The following is an 18,552-nucleotide window of genomic DNA, read 5'->3' on the forward strand; positions in this document are numbered from 1 at the left end:
CATTCTTCAGGTTAGGAAATTGTTTGTTATATTTGTATTTCCAGACATTATGGCACTTGGTATATAGTAAGTATTTAATAAATAATTTTTCATTCATCTAGCCATTCATTTGTTCATTTACTACTTCATTTGCTTTTTTGAAATTCATCTATCTCATGGATTAAAATTGTACAGGAGAAATTAGCCCAAGATGAATGAGAAACTCTCAGAAAAGAAATTCTGAAGATGCAGAATGAAAAGAACAGTAAAACTTCTAACTGTGAGGGGAAAAGTAGTTGTCTAAGAAGGCTGGTATCCATAATGAACACTCTAGCAAACTTAGATTTTAAAAAAAAGGAATGCAGGGAGAAAGAAATTCTGATAAATAATCTATATCTATAAATATATTGCATTGGAGTCACATGACCAACAAGATTGAGAACTAAATGTTTCACCCTCTCAAATTCTCAAAACTCCTCTAAATAAAAGTTATGCTCAAGAGAGAAATTAATTGTACCTGTTTCAACCAAGATACCAAGGCATCTGTGTATCAGCCTGAAAAAATAATTTCAGAGAAGTTTAATGTTTAACACTCTTCCTCCATATACTCTCCCCCATAAACCACCAAACTCTGGCAAGATGGACAATTTGATTCATGGTCTTGTACTCTGCAATCTGTTCAGCAAAATATTTGCTGCTGTTTTTGTCTCTGCCAGAATACCCTACCCCTCCCCATCCTCACCTCACCATACTTTAGCAATAAGCATTAGAACGAAAGTCTGCCAAACACACTTTCTTTTTTTCTGCCAATCTCTGTGCAGAGAAAGTGCTGTGCCAATAAATACTACCATATTGATGTGCAGTAGTATTCATTTAGAGAAATAAAAAACAGCCGAAAGTGGGGCAAAGGACCAGCATGCATGTGAGACTGTACCATATTTGAAGGAGAAGGCATGGACAGTGGAGCTATTGTTCCTTTAGAAGTCTCTTGGTGGGGACAGAGGTCAGTGAAAAATGAACTTCACAGTGTGGAAAAAGATTGAGACAGCTTTGAGGTCTAGCCCCCTGTTCATTCCTATTAAAATTTTGGGTTTCAGAAAGTGAGCATAGGTGAATATAAAGAAAAGAATCAAAATATAAGAATGATAAAAACTCAGTTTAAGAATTTTCAAGAGAATCAACAGGGATAATATTAAAACTGAAGAGAAAATGACCACCAAGACATCCAAATGTGTTCAAACAGCTCTGAAAAAAAAGATTTCAAGACAAAGGAAATGGCAAGTCTATATAATAGGATGTTCCCAAATCCTCCAGAGAGAAAAATCTTCTTGAGAGAATAATTTACAATGTATGGGGCAGAAAGAAATGGCAATAAGAAAACTTGAATTCACAGTAAGTCCATAGAAGCTAAAAAAAGGAGGTAAGTGATTGGTGATACAAATATGCAAAAGAAGGCTGGTATCCATAATGAACTTCTCGAAGAGAAGCAAAATACAATATTATTCAAAAAAAAGCATTGAGTTGTCTTGTAAGAATTGCATCAAAAGTAATAAAATGCAGACTGAGTTGAGGTCTTTAAAAAATCCAAGGACAAATAAGAATGCTGTGTTGGAAGAAGATTAGAAAAGGGAATGATGTTTTTGTATGGGGAGATGAGAAGTTTGTAGCAATACCCTTCGAGAATTCGAAGTTGCTAAAAGTGAATTTTGCTTTTGTATAATCTTCAAAGATGAATGATTAGAATAGACAGGATGAAAAAAAGATTATCAGAATAAATGAGTAGTCTATGAAAGAGTACTAACTGACCTCGAGGAGTTTAAATGCCCTTGTTCTGATAAAATACATCCTTAGATTGTAAAAGAATGAAAAGATGTCATTATTTTATTATTGTAAGTTAATGCTGAAAATTGATATAATAGAGAATGAGTAAGATACCACTGGAGAGGGAAAATGTCTAATTTTTTAAAAGGAGAGAATGGAGTCTGAATACTATAGGACTTTGACTCCTAGGAACATTATAAAATACTTTATTAAAGGGATCCTAAGTGACTGGGAAGAGGAGGAAGCAATGATTACAAGGAACTACGATGGCAGCATCTAGAATAGATCATAGAACACTAATTTTATGTCTTTTATGTACAGATTTGTTATCTGGTATCTCATAGAGATGCTATGGAGTAGTGTACATAGATTTTAGTGAAATATTTGATAAAGTATCTCATGCTAATATTATGAAAAATATGGAGAGATACAGATCAGTTGATATAATCAGATGGACTTGGGATTGATTGTATAACTAGATTAAAAGTGTAGACTATTAATGGTTCAATATCAACTTAGTATAAATTCTTTAATGAAATACTTCAGGGATCTAAGCTTAACCCTATTTTGTTCAATATTTATATATATTTGATTTGAATGATGATATAGAAATAATACTTACAAAATTTGAAGAGGACACAAAACTGGGAGTGATAGTTAACAAACCGTTTGCCAAAGTCAGGATGTAAAGTAGAGCATTGCTATGAATATCAGAAAGAGAACTTCAATAGGAATAAATTCTTTTAAATGAGTTAAAAAATCAAATTCAAAAATACAAATTAGGATTTAATAGTACAGACATCCATTTTTAGCAAGGTCTGGTAGTTTCAATATACTATAAGTTAAATATTTGAGAAAATAATATGGTTCAGTAGTCAAAAAAGTTAATTTAGTATTGGGCTTCACTAAGACAGAGCTATGGCGAATAGGCAATAGACAGTCTCATTGTATTATGACTTTATGAGACCGCAACTGCAGTAATGGAATGTTTTAAGTTTCACATTGTAGGAAGGATATTGATGAGTTAGGGCATATGATGAGAAGGGCAACCAGAATGGTAAACAAACAGGAGAATTTGCCATATAAAGACTGGTAGAAGGAACTGTGAATATTTATTCTGGAGAAGACAAGATATTTTTAGGAGGTAGTCGAAGGTTTATAAGAGTTATCTTGAAATATTTAAAAGCTTGCTATTTGGAAGAGTTTAATATTTTTTGCAGTCAAATTTGTACATTGAAGTCCCTTACTATTATAGTTTACTGTCTCAATCTCTCAGAAGTTAGATTGAATTTTCCACGAAATATCTATATTCAACATTTGGAGTTTATATAACCATGTCCAGGTACTGATTCATTATCTTTGGTGCTTTCAGTTTCCCTGTTCATTTCTTTTTTGTATTTCTTTTTATTGTAATATTACCTGAAATTATAGTGTTATCCCTATTTTGGGGGTTTAACTGAATCATAATAGATTTGACACACCATCTTATAGTACATGTGAATCTTTTTGTTTCAGATGTCTTATAAACATCATTGTTGGTTTTCCATTTCTGAGATATTCTGACTTCATCTTACGTTTTGTAGGTGAGTTTATACTATTATCATTGATTGTTTTGATAGTTAATTTTGTATTTCCCTTTATCTTGCTATATTTTTTCCTTTCTTTACACTAGACTCTTTACAAAAGAGAAGATAATGAAATATGAGTTTACCCAATATTTGTGATCTATAAATGAAGTGATATATTTCTACTTAATTGCTCCTCTACTTTCTCCTGTCCCTAACCCTTATCAGAAATTTATAATTTTTTTCATTTCTTTTTAATGCTACAACATATGCTATGTCAAAAATATTTGAGACTGTTTTACTTTTGACTCATTCATTACCTATTCTGTCCTTCCAGCATAACCTTCTCCCCTCTCTCAATCACCATCTAATTTTCTGCTACTTTAAAAATTTTATACAACAAACTTGCATATGAGTGTCTGATTCAGATAAAAGTAAGGTTTATGGGATGCCTGTTTACTGGAGCCACTACTTATACATTTTAATATTCTCCATCTCATGAATACCTATTGTGTGACATAGCGAGTTCCTTCTCATTTTACCCTCCTCTCCTTTCTAGTATATGCCCTTCTCTTCCATTCAGATCTTTCTCTTTAGACCACAAACACATAAAATGTTCCCAAGCTAATTAAATTTCCCTATGATTTTTGAAGACTTTGAGAAGACACTTGTTTTTTCTTGCATAATTATCATGCAACTATATCATCTTCAAGAATCCTTTTGAAATGATACAGTGTGTGCATACCTCTCTTAACTTATCTGGACTCCTCTGTTTTCATTTCAAAGCAGCTACCCTGTGTTCTAAATCTTTCATCAGGAATGCTTGGAAATTCTTTATTTAATAAGAGGTCAATTTTTTTCTGTTAGAATTCTTTTCAGTTTGTGTTATTCTTCGGTAAAAATCTTTTGGATTTTTAAAAATTATATAGTCAGTTTTCCTTTCACTGTGAGTTAAGAAGTATTCTATGATTCTGACTTTAGAATTTTCATATATGAAGTATGCATATTTTCCTTCAAGCATTAGACTTGATTTGGAAGTTGTGGTTTTTCAGCTCTTTCATTCCTGGGTGTTTTTATTTTATTTAATTTTTTTCAAAGTATGACTTGTGGAGTCTTACTACTTTCATTTTTTCCTATGATTTCAAGAGATAGGAGCAGTTTTTATTCATCATTACTTGAAATATTGTATCTGTTATTTACTTTTCCTCATCATAATTTTATTTCATTTTGTCATGCTTCTAAGATTCCTTTTGCCCTGATTTCCAGATCAACTGGTTTTCATATTATATGGTTTTATTCTTGTTTTTCACCCCCCCCCCCACCAATCTTTTGATTTTTCCCTTGGAAACATTTCTTCTTGTCTTACTTCCTGTTTGACCCACTTTAATTTTCAGGGATTTCATTCTTGGCAGTTATTATGGCTATAGTTCTGACTGCAAATCGAGACTCTTGGTCTCTTCTCCCAGTTCTACCTTTATTTGCTTTGTGATTTTGTACCATTTAGTCTCTCTGTGTCTCAGTTTTTTTCTCCCCTAGCAAGATATCTTAAGTGAAAGATGAGTAGAACACTCAGTATTCTATTTTTTTATTTTTGTTTATGCTGTTGTGGGTCAATGGAATCAAATGACTACCCCAAGGTCACACAATGAGTAAGTATTGCCTAAGGTTGAATTTGAACTCAATCTCCTCCTGACTCCAAGACAGTACTCTTTCCACTGCACCAACTGCTTTCCCCCTGACACTCACCATTCTTATTCCTGTTCTTCCAGTTCTGACCAAAATTCAAAATTCCATATTCTGGGATAAAATACTCTCTTCTCTTGAATGTATGTCTTCCTTAATTTTTTTGTACCCATATCAAATTCTACCACAAACAGGAAAGAGGAAATGCTTCCCTTACAACAACCCTATGATTGTTGTTCTCAGTTTCCTCAGGACTAGGGAAATCACAGGCTTTAGAAACAGTAGAGACACATTCTGTCAGAAGTTTTCATTTTACAGATAAGGAAATTGAAGCCCAAGGAAGGGAATGCAGCCATCCAAAGTTACTCAGAAAGTAAAGCTTCAAATTCATGCCGAAGGACTACAAGTTTACTCTTTCTTTCTACTGATGATGCAGTTATGATCATAAATTGTCAGAGGAGAATTATAATGTTAATCCAGGATCTTTTGACTCTGTTACCAGGGTTCATTAGACTGAACAATTTGGTTGCCCTGAATCCCCATTCTTTGAGCATCCATAACTTTTCTCTATCATTTGGGCTCTTTTATACTTTCCCTTATCAATAATTTCCTTGTCTCTTCTGCTATATTTGTATATGTATGTCTTCCCAACCAGAATACAAACTCCTTAAAAACAAGCTCTTAACCTTACCTATTTTGCTTTTTTTTGGGCGGGGGGGGCTGTCAATCTGATTCAGGTTATAGTATGAAAATTCAATGTATGGATGCTGGTTGCCTATCTGAATTAATTAATATTTGCAGCAGTTGGCCATTGTCTAACTCATGAGGATAAGTGGATTCTTAGAGAATATTTTTCCCTCAATCTGTTTTGCTTCAGGAAGCCTGACTGGATGATTTCTTTTATCCATGTCATTGCTAAGCCCTGAGAGATTCTAAATTCTGTCACTAAATGTCCAGATAGCAAGATAGCTTTAATGGCAAACTTAAATGGAACATTTTCCTTCCGGACCTGTGACCTGTGCTTTTGCAGACATTTCGTTCACCTGTGGGTGACACAATTTAATTTCACACCTGTCAGGAGATCTTTCAGGATGTGCCCTGTGACTCTGCTACTGATTATCAGGCCCTGGATACAGCAATAAGAATGGAGAGTTATCTTAATTTGGTCACTATGTGATAGCTAACAAAGAAAGAGTAGGGTGGTGGGAAAAAATAACTTTATTAAGTGTTAACAGGACTGGGTTCAAATCATTCCTCTTTCCTGAGCCTCTCATGTAACCTTCCACAAGTTTCTTCATCACTTTGACTCTCTTTTTCCTCATCTGTCAAATGGGAATAAAAATACTGGCACAATTACCTTGTGAGGTTCTTAACACTATAACAAAAATAATAACTCATGTTTTAAAGGCCCTTAGAGTTTAAAAAAAATTATCTTTACGATAATAAATGAGAGAGTGAAAGTATAAATATACATTCATACATATACGTATATGTATAAATACATTATTAGTATTTTCATTTTATAGCTGAAAAAAATCTGAGTCTCAGAGGAAGAAAATGCTATCTCCAAGGTCATACACTATTTAATTAGAAAAGTCAAGGTAATATAGAATAATGATGTCAAACAGAAATTTAATCCCTGCCAGCTTCATGTTGATTTAGATAATCACACATTGACATTATACATGTAGCATTTTGTTTTTGTTTATATTGATAAGTATTTCTTAATTATCTTTTAATCTGAATGGTATTTTGATAAGTATTTCTTAGTTATATTATAATATGAACAGTTTTTGACACCTCTAGATAGAAGAAGGATTGGACTTGAATTCCATTCCTGATGCTGTAACTAATTCATAATATTTATAAATTACTTCATTCATTCAGCAAGTATCTACTACATGCTAGACATTGTACCAGGTACTAGGAAAATAAAGACAAAAAAAAGGAATAGGTCCTATCCCCAAGGGAGGTGGAACTTAAATGCATATGAAATGTATGTATGTGTGTGTATATGTATATGTATATGTATATGTATATGTGTATATATATATATATATATATATATATATATATATAATGAAATGCAGGGTGGGGGAACCCTCAACCCAGAGCAGGGGGCTGGGCAGGGCATTAAGAGCTGGAAGAGGAATGTTCAGTGATGATATTCCATTGAAAGTGACATTTAAATTTAGTTTGGAAGGAAACAAGGGATTCTGAAATATGAAAGGGGAGAAAGATTGCTTTCCAGTCATAAAAGTCAATAGCCTTTGGAAAGGAATGAAAATGAGATCTGATGGATTCTATGAGGAGCTTGAGAAAGTTTTTAACATCTAGAGAATATGAGGTTGGGTTCTAAGGGCAGTAGAGAAAATCAAGAGCACAATTGAGTATGGGAATAATGTAGCCAGTAAAGTCAAAAAGAAATACAGTCCTTTTCCTCAAGTATATTAATATAAGTGCTGTTGCTGCTGTTTCTACTGCTACTACTGCTATTGCTACTTTCTATTGCCACTACTGCTACACTGTTCCTCTTCTAAAGCTATTGCTGTTGCTAATGTTACTATACCTTCGGCTGCTGCTGCTCCTGCCACTACTACTGCCACTACTACCGCTATGGCTTTTGCTATTGTTACTTATTACTGAAGCTATTATTATTACAAATACAACTCCTCCTACTATTCTTGCTGCTGCTGCTATTGCTACTACTAGTGCTGTTGTTACTGCTTCAACAATTGCTACTACTACTGATGCTGCTACCGCTATTACTACTGCTGCCTCTACTCCCATTGTTACTACTTCTATCACTACTGCTGTTGTTGCTGCCACTCCTGCTGCTGCTACTAGTACTGGGCTGCCGCTACTCCTATTCCTACTATTGCTGCTGTTGCTACTGCTTCTACTACTGCTGTTGCTCCTGTTACTACTACTACTGCTACTACTACTACTACTACTACTACTACTACTACTACTACTACTATTGCTACAAGCTGCTGCTATTGCTACTGTTGCTTCTATTGCCATTGGTGCTGCTCTTCTTCCTTACAACTTATCTAGTGTTTTAAGGTTTTTGAACCTATTTATTTTTATTGAATTTGATCCACAATAATACATTGGTACTAGTGACTTTTGTAGGACAGGAATGAATTAATTTCTCCTGTGGAGATGTCTATTGGAGTCTTTCTAGGACTTAGAAGGAAGTTTAGGCAGGAAAATAAACGGGAACAGAAAATGTGGACTTTTGAAAGGTAGGCTCTTCCCTTTCTTTACCAGGAGTTCCTGATAATGTACGCATCAGAAAAGGTGTTACTTTGAAGTTAGAATCATGTCTTTGATCAAAAGCTTACAGCCTCCCTCATGTCTCTTGGAAACGGACAGCAGGTTTCCTGGTCCAGCTGCATTTGAATGCTCTGGACAGCAAAGATGACATTTACATGAAGCAGCAATCTGAGGAATGTATGAGATAAGACACTTTCATCTGTGAGTGGAAGATGAGGTCTAGTAGTGAGTTTAAATCAAGCAGAAGTAATAGCATGTCATCTTCCCTTCCTCTTCTGTACCTGCTGTTAATTAAAGGTTTGATAACGGGTCTCTGTCGGCATTTGGTGGAGGAAAAGTAAACCTGGTTTTAAATTTATAGATGATGGTACAGTTAATCAGTATTAAAACGAAAAGGTTTCTAGCAAGTCTTTCCATTTTCCTTGCCCTTATTTTAAGACTGGACAATTAATTTATGGAAGTACTGCAATTTTTGAAGAGTCCTTTAGTTGGACTCTCTTAACAAAGCATTTGGAATCATTGAATAATTACAGAGAATCATAGAACATGAGACCTGGAAGGGACCTCTGAACAGAGAATGTTAGATTAGAAAATGTCAGAACTTAGGGGGAAAATGTTAGAATAAAGAATATTACTATGTAGAACATAAAATGTTAGAATTAGAAGAGATTTAAGAAATCCTTCCTTCCTTCTTTCTTTCCTTCTTTCTTCCTTTCTTTTTCTTCATTCTTTTCTTTCTTTTTTCATTTCTGCCTTTCTTTTCTCCCTTTTCTTTTCTTCCTTCCTTCCTTCCTTTCCCATCTGCCTTCTCATGTCCCACCTTGGGATAGTTCCTAAATCCTCCCTAAGTAAGATTCTCTTAATAGTGCTTTAAATTAATTATAATTTAGTTGTGAGATGAAGCATTTGGTTAAAATGTAAACTACATTGACAACCAAAGAAATGATAAAAAAGAAATTATTCCATTTGTATTTAGGGGCTCAGACAGTTTGAATATGCTGAAATGATAGGCTTAATTCCAAATAGAACATTATGCCATTTACAGGCCAAACCCTCTATTATGCATCGTGGTGGAAAAAATGAACATAAAGTGCTTTATTAGTTCAGAAGAAGGATCTCTTCCGGCTAAGGTGAAATCAAGGAAGACTTCTAGAAAGAGGGAGTTTTTGAACTGCCTGTGCCTTGAAGATTGATTAATGTTTCAACAAAAAAGGAAAGAGCTAGAGGGCATGCAAGGCATAAAGAATAAAAGGAATGAAAACAGAAAAGCAGGCAATGAGAGTCATATGGAATGGAGAACTGGACTTAGGATGACTGGCATGAGGAATAAAAGGAATGATAGCAGAAGAGCAGGTAATGAGAGTCATATAAAATGGGAAACTGGGTTTAGGATGATTGTTAGAAGTTCAGTTTGCTTGATTTTAAGGGCCAATAGTACCTCCAGGTGGAGATGTTCAGCAAAGAGTTGGAGATGTAGGTCTGGAGGACCTGGGACAAAAAAGGGATAAGAATAAGTTTTGGGAACCATCTATCAGAGAGAAACAGTTAAAGCTATGGGAGAGGATGAGAAAGGGTTAAGCACAGAAAAAGAAAAGGAAAGGTTCTAAAATAGCTTCCCAAAGATTGCCTACATTTGCTGCAAGGAGGTTGAAAGAATAATCAGTGAAGGTCATGGAGAAGGTATAGTCAGAGAAAGGGAGAAAGAGAATATGGTGACAGGAGTACTTTCAACAGGATAGTCTAATCAACTCTATCAATACTCCAAAGATATGTCAAAAAGGGATGATTCAAAGAAGGTCATTGGATCTGAATTTGGATCTAAAAGACCATGAACTGAATATAATATATATATATATATAATTATGTATGAACATAAGTGACTTGACACCAGGGTCACACAGCCAGTAAGTGGCAAGTTTTTGGAGGTTGGATTTGAACTCAGATCCTGTTGAATCCAGGGCTAGTGTCTAGTATCTATCAGCTGTGCTGCCTAGCTTCTTCTAAGCTGAAACATTTATCAGTATCATATTGGACATCAATTTCCTCATATTTATAATGATTATAGTGAGCTTTTAGAGATGTCAGAAATCATCAGATTAAAATGTAGTTTGAGAACATTTTAACCGGAATAAATAAAAATACAATGTAACATAACCAATTTTACTTTGTGGTTTTCAAAGTTACTATGTAATTTACGTTTCTACTTAAGGTTATCATCAATGACCTGGATGACATCTAGAGTTTCTTTATTTCTTTTCTTTTAGTTCCAAGTCCATGATTCCAAGTAGAAAGAAGTCAGGAAATGGAACTAAAGAGCATAAGCTAATATGATAAGAATTTTGAAGTAACTGGATCATATATAGAGGGATTCAGGGAGATGTAAACTCAAATGCTGCTTCAGATATTTTATAGTTGTGTAACCCTGAGCATGTCATTCAATCTTCATCAGTGACCTTCACTGCTAGGTTTCTAAACATGGGGAACTTTTTGTTCTTCATAACCTAGAGGTCCTGAATCTTTAGGATCATTATATATTTAAGCTTTAACTATTCAATGCTTCGTCCAGATGATTGTGGCTACCCACCTCATAGGTTTGTTGTGAAAATGAAATGAGATAGCACATGGAAAGCAATTTCTAAACCTTCAAGTGCTAAATAAACATTGTTATTAAGAAAGAATTGAAAGGACACACTTTCTGAGAGAAAACCATTGATTGGGAGGAAGAAGTTATTTTCATGTTGTGACAGAGGATTAGGATCCAACGGAGAGGGAGGGACTGAAGATGTAGAAGAGAAATAGAATGATCAGTAACTAAAGTCCTAAAGGATTAGTTGGCTTAGAGTGCATCAAGGGTATGCTGGAACTAGCTCTAGACTCACATGAGCTAATTTTCAAAATTTTTGCGTGGGTATTTATCCCTTGGAAATCAGTCAAAGCTATAAATCAAGGCTTAAGAAAATGGTAGAGAAAGTGTTAATAATACTTGTTAAATTTAAAAGGGTTTCCTGCATACATTTTTCCTCCCAAGAACTGGTTGTTAAACATTTACCAGCATTCTTTGGGGATTAAATAATGGCATTAAGAATATGAATAGTCAAGGATGAATGTAGTAGAGTGGAAAGAATATTACATTTGGCATAAGATGACTGAGTTTGAATCCTGACTTATTTACTATATCATTTTAGAGAACGCATTTCTGCCTTCTGGGCTTCAGTTACTCTTCTGTAAAAAAGAGCTAGCTGGTGAAGTGGCTAGAGCACTGACTTGGAGTCAGGAGGACAAGAGTTCAAATCCAGTCTCAGAAATTTGTCACTAGCTGTGTGACCTTGGGCAAGTCACTTAACCTGATTGCCTGGCATCCAAGGCCATCTCCAGTCATCCTGATTCATATCTTTCCATTGGAACCAGATGGCTCTGGAGGAGAAAGTGATACTGGGGACTTAGCACAGCACCCCCTCACTCAAATCCAAATCATATACTTGTCATGACATGACCTTCCTGATGTCATGGTCTTCTTCAAAAATGAAGAACAAACATTTTATATATATAAAATTACATAATTGTTTCATAATTTTGATGAGGTTCAGATACAAACAGTCCTGGTCTAAACTGCTATCCTTCTACTATTATTTATAATTGCTAGTCTGAGGATTATTGAACTAATGAGTAAAATAGCGATTTTTCATAGTTCCATAAAAGTACTTGAATGCAAAGTCATTTCAGTCTCATAACAACTCTAGTAGCAGATAGAGAGACACACACAAACACTATATATATGTATATATATATATTTATATATATATATATATGTATTTGTATATACATCATCTCATTTCCATATGATTGTGATCTTCACTGCTAGGTCTCTGTACTTTGGAAGCTTTTTATTCTGCAAAACCTAGAGGTTATGAGTATTTAAGAAGGTTATATTTTTAAGGTTTAATTAATCAATGCTGCATCCAAATGATTGTGGGCAACAGCTCCATCTGTAATAATTATCTCTTTTCAGTAAAATTTATTGGTTGTTTTATCCATGTTGATATACTAAGGTCTGTATTTGTAGTGAGTATCTGTCATGTGTTGGTCCATGAAAGATGGTGAACTCCAAATGAATGTTTGTGTCCTCCAGATAATGTCATGTTAGCAATTCAGTTGTGAGTAAGTTGGAAAGATAAAAGCAGTTGTTCCTTTGACTGAGAAGATGGCTGAAGTAAGTACCATGGTGTGTTGAGGGGTTTGGTCAGGCATTGAAGACACAAAGGTCCTCCACTGTATCCTGGACCATCTCCAGTCAGCCTGACATTTGCTTGTCTTTGAACATTCATAACTCAGGAAGAGAGAGTGAGGCTGATCACTTAGTTTAACTCTCTTTCATTTAAGCACAATCAAAGTACAAATCAATACATCATCCATGTTGCCATTAGTCCTCCTCAGAAATGAAGGACAAACAATAATTACTTGGAAAATATACTTAGTTCTCCTTAGAAGAGATGATAATGAATTTAAGCTTAGTTAGAACTTTCATGGACTGTGTCCCTGAAAAATACAATGTTTTATATGGCTTGTTCTTGTTGCTATTATATTCATTATATGTTTTAAATAGAGAAGTTTCCCATGTTTTCATAAGAAATTCTTATAGCTTCACTATCCTTTGGTCCATTTTATCTATTTTTAGAATACAAGTAAGAAAGTTAGGTAGCAAAATGGGCCTGTAGTTGGGAGACCTGAATTCACATCCGACCTAAGATACTTACTAGCTGTGTCACCCTGAGAAAGTCACTGAACTCTCTTTGCCTCCATTTCCTCATCTGTAAAATAAATTAGAAAAGAAAATGACAAACCACTCCAGTATCCATGTCCCAAAGGAGCTCATGGAGTATCGGAAACAACTGAAAATGACCAACAATGACACCAGCAAGTCCATAAATAAACTATGGAACTGTGGAAAAAAATCAAAGGATTTGTGATAATCAACATTAATTAGAGACATTTTGGTATGTTGGAATACTTATTCAACAATTCGTGAATAAGCAAGTTGTTCTTTTCATTTATGAGACCTTTTGGAACATCTCATTTTGCTCCTGGGCTAATGTTGTTAGGGATGTGTGTGTATGTGTGAGTTTTTGTGTGTCTATATGTATGTGACTGTGTATGAATGTGCTAGATGATGTTAATGTTTTGTGTAATTTCTATAAAGTATTACTGGCTTATATTTGATGAGTCTCTGGAGTTCTAATTTTTTCCCTTTGGAATTAAATATATGATGCTTCTTATCAAAAAGGATGGGATCAAGTTTATGTCTGAATGGGAATTGGTAAAGTACCTTGATAGTAAGTCATCACTACTCTGAAGTATTGTGTAAAGACTTCTGGATCTTATATTGATAGTCCCTTTTTTCTAGTTTTACATAAAAGCTATATTTTAGTTAATCTCCTTGATATAATTATTGTATCATTCATAACAATTATAGTGTATAAGTTCTCAATGTCTCATTAATTGAAATTGCATTTTTGTGGGGTTGGATTTCTCTTAACCTTATAGATGACAAGAAATTTTCCTTTTCCTACTTTTTTGGACATTGTGTCTTGCCCCTCATTTCTTCTTAATTTTCTGTAGTAAAAACTTTTATTGATGTAGAATTGTTAATTTTATTCTTTGCACTACTTGACTTCTTGTCGCATCTTAACCTCTTGACTTTTACTTTCGATTGCTAATTAAAGGATACAGAATTTCTGGTGTATTTTCATTTCCCAGAAACTTCTCCAGATATTTTTGTTGTTTCCTCCTAATGGCAATATGGCATTCAAATTTCTTGCTACATAAAGCAGCTAGATATTGATAATAATTTTCCAATATATTTCCATGTAGGTTCAATAGCTCTTTCAAGTCACCTTTGTCATGGAAGTATTTGATACCTACCCTTAGGAGTGTTTTGTGAAAGTAATAAGAAAAATAACTTGCATTTAATTAGCCCTTTAAGGTTTAAAAAGTCCTTTATAATGATTATCTCATTTGATCTTTACACAAACCCTGGGAGGTAGGTGCTACCATCATCACTGTTTCAGAGTTGGATAGCAAAAATTAACATGTAAAAGTTGAGTGACATATCCAGGTTCACACAGTTAGTGAGTGTCTGTTGTCATATTTAAACTCAGGTATTCTTGACTCCCCATCTAGAACTCTAGACATGGAACTTTGCAGTGACTATTGCTCTACACTTCATTTGTTGGTTCTTATCGTGGTGGAGGCTCCATCTTATAATATTGTGTAATGACCTTATGTTCTTAAATTTTTTTCTTCCAGTTTTCAGTAATTTCCCTTTGATTTCAGTTCATATTTTGTAAATCTAGACTTAAAGATGAATATTTTTCTCTCTTAAATGAATGTTCTGCACTATTCAGCAGTTCTTTGTTTTATTACTTGAAACTGAGGGTATTTCTGACAAAAATCAATATGAATCCTTTGCCTCCTCTGGAGAGATCCATTTCCATTTTTATGATGTACTATTGGTGCATACATGGAAGTGTTCATGTATTTAGTTCATTTCTATTCATGGTTTACTTGTTTGGTGCTGAGTGTCATTTGCTCTAAAGCTTTTATAACAAGTGGGGTAGCAGTATTTACGATTTGTTTCAATGTATTTTGAATTTTCTTGGGGTGATAGAATATAAAGAATCTCCACTCTTTCTGTGGTCCTTTTAGTCAAAGTGATCATCGTGGAAGTCTCTATCAGCTAGGATGACCCTGCCAATTTGCTAACTTTGTGGTAACAGAATCTCCAAATTCAAGTTGTCTACTGCCTCAGTATTCCTGCTGGAGGATGTGGTGTCAAAGGAAGGGAGACAAGTTTTAATTAATTCCTATGCTTAGATACTATGCTAAGAGTTTTACAAATAATAAATATTTATGACAACCCTGTGAGATAAGTCCTATTGCATTCATTTTATGCTTAAGGAAACAGAAAAAGTTAAATGACTCATACAAGGTCATAGCTAGCAGGTGTATGAGGATAGTTTTGAAATCAGGTTTTCCTGGCTCCAAGTTCAAAATCCATCTATTGTATCATCTAACTGCTTAACTACCCTAAATGTCTGTCGACAATGATGTTTGATGTAATCACTACAAATTCACCTGGTTGGTAATCTAGTATTTTATCTCTGCCCTTATTCCTATACCCCTTTTCCATGACTTAGAAAATGATTTTGAGGTTATTATTATTACTATTATGATGATCATTGTTAGGAGACAAAGAGCTACTATTGCTCTGTGGTGTCTGCCTTACTTTAAATTCTGTGATCCTACTTTGTTATTTAGCTATTTTTCATTCATATCTGACTCATTGTGACCCCATTTGGGGTTTTTCCTGGCAATGGATAATGGAGTATCATTTCCTCCTCCAATTCATTTTGCAGTTGAGTAAACTAAGGCAAACAGGATTAAATGATTTCATCAAGTTCACACAGCTAGGAAGTATCTAAGATTAGATTTGAACTCAAAAAGATGAATCTTCCTGACTCTAGGTATGGCAAACCACCTACTACACTAACTAGCTGCTCCTGTAATCCTATAAGGTTTGCCTTTTTTCTGTGAAAAGATAAAAGGAGAAGCAAATGGCTAAAGATATTGAGATGGTTGAGTTGTGAAGAAGAAGAGTTTGAAGGAACTTACTTTTTAAAAAATTTATTTAATGCAATGTGGTTGAGTGACTTGATCAAGTTCTCACAACTAGGTAATTATTAAGTGTCTGAGTCAGAATTTGAACTCAGATCCTTATGACTACAGGGTCAGTGCTCCATCCACTTTGCCACCTAGCTGCCTTGAACTTACTTGTAAAGGCCTGAATCCTTTGGGTAATTGAGAGAAGCATTTAAATGGAGATGGAGAATTTCAGAAATGTTATTCTATCAAATAGGAAGTGGGAAGTCAAATAAAAAATAAATTAAAAAATCACCATGAACTCTCATCTTGAGTAAATTGTTTGGGTCTCACTTAAGATGCCTCTTGAGTTTTAATGTCTTGGGAAGAGAGGAACAACTTGGGTGGGAAGGAAAATGAGAAGGTTCTGTTCTCACACTGATAGGGTTTGGTTCTCTAGGGGACAGTCCTGTTCTACATTTTGTAGGTAAAAAATAAACCTGGAATCTTGACAAAAGCATTGGAGATAGTATCCCTTCATATGGGACATTCTTCTTTTGCTTTGGGTTTTGTGTGTGTGTGTGTGTGTGTGTGTGTGTGTGTGTGTGTGTGTGTGTATGTGGAATTCAAGTGTAGAAAAAGCTAAAGATAAAAAGAAAAAAAGAACACTTCCTTATTTACAGAGGAGGCAGGGTGAAACTTAAGCGCCTTAAGTTTGATTAGGTAATCATTTCACAGGTAACTTTCCTCAATCGACATTTAAAGATAAATTTATTAATAATAGGAGGGGATTGGACTTTTCTGGTTTCCAGAACTATGGACCTTTGGAACTGGAAGGAAGTAGAAAGCTCTTCTCTAGCGCAAATGTTCCATTGGGCAGATTAGAGCCCTAAACCTGAGTGTTAGAGTGACCACCTATGGCTGTACATTGTCTAAGTGGCAGACCTTTTTCTGTCACCTGATAATGTGAAAGTACTTTTGAAACAAAAATTAAATTTCATTTGACTTAAAGAATCTGAATGAAGCAGAACCAAGATTACAGTGGTGTGAAGTTAGCATGCTCCCAGAGCTTTTCCTGACATGAAACTAAATGAAATCTCTGCACAGACATTAAAGCTACAGATCCCATCAAAGAAAAGACAAGATCCAAAGAAGTTTTCAGTGGTAGACATCAAGGAGGATCTTCAGTGAAAATCTGTCTCTGGAAAAGGGGAGTAAAATCCAATTAGACTGGAGAGTAGAAAATTCAGTGGGAAGCTTTTAGTTACAGTGCAGTCCAGGTCCAGGTCCCAAAAGCTTCACAACAGCATATGTCTTGGCAGCTAGATATCAAGCCAGAAGAAAAGATCCCAATCTCAACCAAAGTATGAACCCTGGAAACACTGGAGCAAAAGACAGAACTGGGTTGAGAACAAACCACTGCATAGGCAGAACCTGGACATAAAAAAAGGAAACAAAAGGCAAAGGCAAAATCTGGACTTCCTGGGCAACATCTTGGCCAATGACAAGCCAGGGATCAGACCCCAGCTCCAGCATAAAAAGCTTGGATCTATCCTCCCTAAACCTCAGGAGCATAGATAAATTAAAGATGTCCAAAAAACTAAAAGAATACTCAGTATAGGAAGTTATTATGTAGATAAAGATGATAACAATGCCACATTAGAGGAAGAAAGCAATGAAAAATTACCCACAGGAAAAGTCTCGAAAGAGTCTATGAACTAGACTCAAATTTAAAATCTCAGAGAAGAGCTTAAAAGGGAATTTAAAAACCAAAGAAGAGAGGAAGAAAAAAAATGGGAAAAAAGGAAGTGATTCATGCAGAAAAATTATGAAAAATTGACCAAAGAAATCAGCTCTTTTAAAAGTAAAAATAACCAACTGGAAAAGCAATGCAACCCAGCAAAGAGCAAAATAAACCAATAAAAAAGGAAATATAGGGCAGCTAGGTGAAGCTAACTGAAGAAAATAAAACCTTAAAAACTAGAACTGCACAAATAGAAACCAATGAATCTATGAGACTACAACATTCCATCAAACAAATAGATCCAGGACAGATAATTTAGGAATTGTTGAACTACCAGAAAGCCTAGATCAAAATAAGAACTGGAAAACATCTTTCAAGAAATTGTCAGGGATAACTGTCCCAATCTGCTAGAACAAGAAGACAAAATAACCATTGAAATAATATAGAATAGGGGGTGGCTAGATGGCACAGTGTATAGATAGAACACAAGCCCTGGAGTCAGAAGTACCCGAGTTCAAATCCAGCCTCAGACACTTAATATTTACCTAACTGTGTGGCCTTGGGCAAGCCACTTCATCCTATTGCCTTGCAAAAAAAAGCCTAAAAAAAAAAAATAATATAGAATAAACAGAACTCATCCAGAAACAGACCCCAGGATAAAAACTCCAAGGACTATCAATAGCCAAATTCCAAAATTGTCAAATTAAGGGAGAAAATACTACAAGCAGAATAAAAGAAACAGTTTAAAGAAAAAGGAAACAGAATTACACAGGACTTCAACACTGAAGGTCTGGAGGACCTGGAATATCATATATTGGGAGGGCAAAGGATTATGGATTAAAAGCC

Source organism: Macrotis lagotis, chromosome 1 (genome assembly GCF_037893015.1).
Source record: "Macrotis lagotis isolate mMagLag1 chromosome 1, bilby.v1.9.chrom.fasta, whole genome shotgun sequence".
Lineage (NCBI taxonomy): Eukaryota > Metazoa > Chordata > Mammalia > Peramelemorphia > Peramelidae > Macrotis > Macrotis lagotis.